Source organism: Equus przewalskii, chromosome 22 (assembly GCF_037783145.1).
Source record: "Equus przewalskii isolate Varuska chromosome 22, EquPr2, whole genome shotgun sequence".
NCBI classification, from domain to species: domain Eukaryota; kingdom Metazoa; phylum Chordata; class Mammalia; order Perissodactyla; family Equidae; genus Equus; species Equus przewalskii.
The window spans coordinates 47,964,633-47,970,632 of record NC_091852.1 but is presented as its reverse complement, the minus strand read 5'-3'; positions in this window follow the sequence as shown (position 1 = coordinate 47,970,632).

Here is a 6,000-nt window from a genome sequence, read left to right as displayed (position 1 = left end):
GAGAGACAGGGGGATGAGTGTGGAACAGATGTCAGTGCCAAGTGCTGCAGGCACTCAGAGGAGGCTCCCTCGCTTGTTGCCTGGGACCGTGGTCTGGCCGGTCTACCCGCCTCCAGCTTATCCCCGCCCCAGCTCCCCCTGCCCACTGCTGCCCGGCTGACTTCCTGCACACAGCTCAGCTGTGCCACTGCCTCCTGCTTGCAGGATTGACCCCACATTCCTTAGCCTGGCGAGATCCTAATCCAGATATTGCCTCACCCTGCTTTCTCAGCCACACTGTCCGCTGTTCCCCATTCACGACCTCACCCACAAGTCTAACCAGCCCACTCACTTTTTACATGTGCCTGCAGCGTTTTCCCACCGCTGCACCTCTCCTCACCCTGTTCCTTCTGTCTCCCAGGGCTGCATGTCTCAACTGTACACGCCCTCCAAGGGGTGGGGTAGCAAATGTGTTTCATCCTTCATGCGTCTGCTCGGCTTGTCTGGCTGTGTTGCTGTGTCGAGAAGGATTCTGGGGACATCCCTGGGCTCAGTGAAAGAGTGAAGGGATCAGTTAGCAAAATCTGCCATGGACACCAAAGTGGGTGCACGTTGGGGGGACAGCACACTTAGGGGGCATCTGGACACTTTGTTCCAGGTCCAGGTCTATTGTCACCCCCCCAACCTCCTGAAGACTTCCTTATTCCTCCAAGTGAAATGAACCTCTCTTTTCTGAACTTTTATATCCTTCTCATTAGACCTCTGTGAGAGCATAGATGGCTTCTTCCTTTTTATGGGCACATCTGTTTTTTTCCGTTTGAAGGGACACATGGCATCCTGTGGAGTGTGGCACAAGACAGGGATTCAAAACGTGTTAACCAAATGGATAGAACGACGTGGAACGCCATTGCCATTTGGCAGGCTGGGTGCAGAGCTGCTGAAGAGCCTCCAGGGGCCCACCCTGAGGCGCTGGCTTTCCCTACAGGGGTCTGCACAGTGCAGACTCTGAGGATAGGGCTACTGTGGCCGCGTTCTTGCTCCTGAACTGATGTCCCGCATTGTTACCTCTGTCTGACCTGTCATTTGCCATCTTCTTGTGAGTCTGGGGCCACTGAAGTCTGAGCTCCCAGCCTCTCTCAGTCATCCCTTTACCCGTGAAGCGTTATCGATGCCTCCCCGGTGGCCAGCTCTGTGATCGCTGGCAGGACCACAGGGGTGATGCTTGCTTTCAAGCTGATCACCGACTTGGGGATGGCGGGGTAGGGGTCTGAGAAAAGTGTGAGACCTGAGGAATAGGAATCAAGGAGAAGTGATGTGGCCCCAAAGGAAGAGCGGGAGATGCTGAGGGAGAACAGCAGAAGCTTCTAGGGTGGGAAATGAGGGGTGAGGGTGGAGGTTCTTGACACACCCACACTCACCAAATTTCCTCTTCCTCTACACTCCTCAGCACCTCCTAACTGGGTCACCCAATTGCCACGACTGCAAGCTCTGTCCTCCCCAGTCCCAGGACCTGTATAGATGGAGTCAGGGAACACTTCAACAGCCTCTGTATATCCTACCCCCACACCCAGACCCCACCCCGGGCAGACACGCAAACCTCAAGAGCCCAGCAGCAGCACCCTTCCAGACTGGGGGCCTCATGCTACCCACTGGACTCCTTGAGTCTGCTTTGCTTCAGTTCCCACCTGGGGCTCTGGGCCAGGGGACCACCCCGGCTCCTGAGCTGCATGGGGCCCTGGTTTTCTTGTCCCCAGGTCTGGGTGACCACAGTGGGCATCTGTGGTGTCCCCAAATTATTATAGGGGCTCCAGAACTATTGGCAGATTTGCTAAGGCCGCTCTATTCCTCTGTCCCTCTGGGTCTCTGGTCCCTCCACAAGCACCTCCCCCGCTCCTACCCACCCCCCTCTCCCCGCCCCATGAACACGCTTGGGCTGCAGCCCCAGCTGCAGAGCTGCAGAGCCCTGCTGGCAGGAGCCGGCTGGCTCCAGAGAGCCGGCTGGAGGGGAATGCCGCGGATCACATTTCTCCAGCTCGCGCCAGATATTATTCAGACGTCGCTTTTCAGACGGACACAAATTGGTCATCCAACAAACACAGAAGGGCTAATCCCAGGACATTTATCAGAGTGGGGAAAGATGAGAGAAAGGATAGTCATGGGAGGCCTTTGAGAGCTGGCCCGGTGTGGCCGGCCTGCGGGGAGGTGGTGAGACTTCCAAGCCCTCCTGGGGTTGTCTCCTCAGAGGGCCTGAAACCCAGCACCGTGGCTCGGGGATTCGCTTTCAGAGTGACATGCGAAGCCTGCTCGAAGCCTGCGTTGCTGCTCACTCTCCCCGGGGTGCACAGTGAGGAAGCAATCCACACGGGCCAGGGTGCCTTTGTGGACAGACAGACCTCGCCTCAGGTGTCAACAGGTCAGGTGTCAATGGTCAGCTGCGGGGACTTCCTCCGCCTCCTGCCTCCTCTGCTGTGCACACACAAAATGCCCTCAAGGCATTCTGCGTTTGTTTGCAGAGTTCTCAGGAGACATCCCTCCTGGCCTGGAATCTCTCACTTCTGGCTGACAGGTGTGAGAGCATGGCTACTGAGAAAGCAGGGCGAGAGACCAGGCTGACCACTCAGCAGGGGACCAGAGGCACGGGGGTGCTCCGTCCACACCAGAGGGCTGGCCAAGCCATTGACGTCTTGGCCAGCCCCTTTCTGCTAGGCCCTTCTAATGGAACCGAGGAGCTTTCTCCTTCAGGGATTCAGCCCAGAAATGAAAGGAACCAGGCCCTGCTCTGAGGCCCAACCTTGGAGGCCGCGGAGAGGAGGACCAGGTGAAGCGTCCAGAGAAGCCTGGGCCTCCACTGCCCTACGCCAGGGTCTGCACCACACAGCAGGAAGGGGAAACCTGGGGGAGGGTGCCCGTTGGCGGGAGGAGGCAATGGCTGGGTCAGGGTAAGGACATGACAATACTCACTGTCTTTTCTATGATCAGGCTCTGTTCTGACTTTTCCCACAACACCACCATGAGCTGGCTGTGCTATTATTGGTACCACTTCTCTGGTGAGGCCCTGAGAGGTTAGATAACTCAGCCAAGCTCACCTAGTTAGTGAATGGGAGGTTTGCGAATCCAGGCTCTTCATGTGACTCCGTCATCCTTGCCTCAGGCCTGTGGAGAGAGGGGCTGGTGTCAGAAATTCCAGTTGTGTGGGAATCCTTGGAGGGTTTGGAGGTCTGCAGTCCCCAGACCTGGGGTGATGGCTGTGAGGCACAGCGCCAAGGGAGGACCTGGGGGCTCTATAATTAGGGTGACTAACTCTCCCAGTTTCCCTGGATCTGAGAGGGTTCCTGGGATGTGGGATGTGTAGGTTTAAAACTGGGACAGTCCTGGGCAAACAGGGATAAGTTGATCATCCTATCTGTCACAAAAGGGCTGGGCACGGATCACTGCCGTGGGCTGCAGGACCCACCTGTGTGCCAAGCCCCTCCTCACACCTCCCAGGCTAGGGACTCACAGAGTGGCCTGTGATTGGGACGATGGGCAGAGCAGTAACCACCTGGCAGCAGCTCTTCCCAGACGCTTGGGCGGGGCAGGCTATACCATCAGGTGGCAATAGAGCAGGGACACTGTGGCCCTCAGAGCTTAGTGGGACAAAGGCACCCTCTGGCGTGGCCACTCCTAACACAGTCAGGAAGATTGAGGGGAATTCCCAGGTGAGGACAGCCAGGCAGCAGGAACCTGTTGGCCTCAAATGGAGCCCGAGGCAGGGCCGAACCCACTCTGACGGCGGGGAGGAAGTAAACTTTTGGTTTCTGAAGCTCCGTTCCTGCCAGGAACAGCCTCCCCTCTATCCACCTGCCCAGTGAACCTACACTGACCTGCCTTCCTAGGCCTTCTCCGTCTCTGACTCCCTCCACCCCAGCTGGCTGTGTGACTGCGTCTATTTGTCAGTCTCTTTGGTTGTGAAGATCTGACCTCTCTGGTGTAACACCCTGGAAGATTTCCATATAAGGAGACTGGGTTCTGAGGCACAGAATCCGTGGGCAGAAATGCTCCTAGGCCTTGGGAGGGACAGGAATGGGGCAAGAAGCCTCAGGACTGCAGGCAGCACTCTGCCTTCACTTCTAGGTCCGTTTCTCTTTGTGGTCTGTTGATTCTCCCACCTTCCTTTGCTTCTGTACGTATTGGCAGAAGGTGGAATGCTTACATAATTTCAGTTCCAGCCACACCCAAGGACTGACTGACTGTCCTGAATCTTGAATCCAAATTCTCAGGAGAGACCGTCTGATTGGCCCAGCTTGGGTCCGGTGTTCACCTCCGGTCCAAATAGCTGTGGCTGGTGGGTCGGGTCAAGCAGTACAAAAATGGCTACAGAGGACCCATCCCAGGAAGGCCAAGTTTTTAGAAAAAGGAGTCACGATGAGCTAGTTAGACCCTTTCACCCTCCATTATATGGATTTCTTGGAACTGCCAGGTAACCCGCCTTCTCTTCCCAGAGTTTCTAAAATTTCTTTTGTGGCTCCCTCAGTGCTGGGTTCAATGTTACTCTCCCTCTGGAATACTTTAAAAATCAATTTGGGTAACTGTGGTAAGCTATTCAAAAGCCAGTTTTTAAGCCCTGTGACCCATCTCCTCTTCCTTACGTAACACCCTGTTGCTTTTTTCCTTTGCCTTTCGGCTTAGGGCCTGGCAACTCAAAGTGAGATCCGCAGACCGGCAGCGTTGATACCACCCAGAGCTTGTCAGAACTGCAGAATTCCCTGCCTCCTCCCACCTGTTCAAGCTGCATCTGCAACACGACCTCCCCGGTGAATTACACTGAGGTTTGGCAAGCCCTGGAGGGGCTTCTTGTCTTCTCTCCCACTAGGCGGAACATCCTGAGGGCGGGGCCTCTGTTCTCAAATGTCACTTGTACGCTTTCTACGTGTAAAGTATTTGCTTCGTTTTGCAAGGGACAGAACTCCTCAAATGCAGCGACGAGAGGATTTAAAGCTCAGAATAGTGGTTGAAGAGGATAAATTAGTTATATGGCATCTGAGCTTTGTTTTAACATAATCCTGCAAGAGGCAGAGGGAAGGTGGGGGTATAGATGAAGCGAATGTAGGGGGACAGAAACATGAGGATTCATTATACTATTCTCTCTACTTTTGCATATTTTTGAAACTTTCCATAATAAAAATTAAAGGTAGGAATACGGTGGAAGACACTGTAAGAGATCACGTAGCTGCTCAAAATAAATTTGTTTCCTGGCCAAATGAAGTGAATCCAAGGCACTGAGAGGACTTCCAAGTGAGATTGCTCAATCCCTGTCTGAAACTTGGAGGACGGGTACAGTAGGAAGAAGTGTGGAACATTGGCCATGTGCAAATGATTTTCTAATTTTGCCAAAGGAAGGGTGGTAGCAGTTTCTTTTTGTTACTTCAAACTGAGTTAAGGAAAAAAAGAAGGGAGGAGGGATTTGCCGGTTCACATGACTGGTAAGTCCAGGAGGAGTCAGATACAGCCGCCCGCCTGCCTCCAGGCTGGCTTCATTCTCAGGCAGGCTGTTGCCACGTGATAGCTGTAGGGGGTTGAATAGTGTACCCCCAAAATTCACGTCCACCCAAAACCTCAGAATGGACCTTATTTGGAACGAGGGTCTTTGCAGATGTAATTAACTCAAAATGAGGTCATACTGGATTAAGGTGGGCCCTATGTCTAGTGATTGGTGTCCTAATAAGAAGAGAAGAGGACACACGGACAGAAGAAGATATACAGAGAGGAGGCGGCCATGTGAAGGCGGAGGCCGATTGGAGCGATGCAGCTACAAGCCGAGGGATGCCAAGGCTGCTGGGAGCCTCCAGAAGATAGGAGAGGCAAGGAAAGGGTCTTCCCTAAAGCTTCCAGAAGGAGCATGGCCCTGCTGACATCTTGATTCCGGACTTCTAGCTTCTAGAATTGCGGGAAAAGAAATTTCTGTTACTTTAAGCCGTGAAGCATGTTGCGATTTGTTATACAGGTCCTAGAAAGCTACAACATCCTCGGCAACTCCAGGCT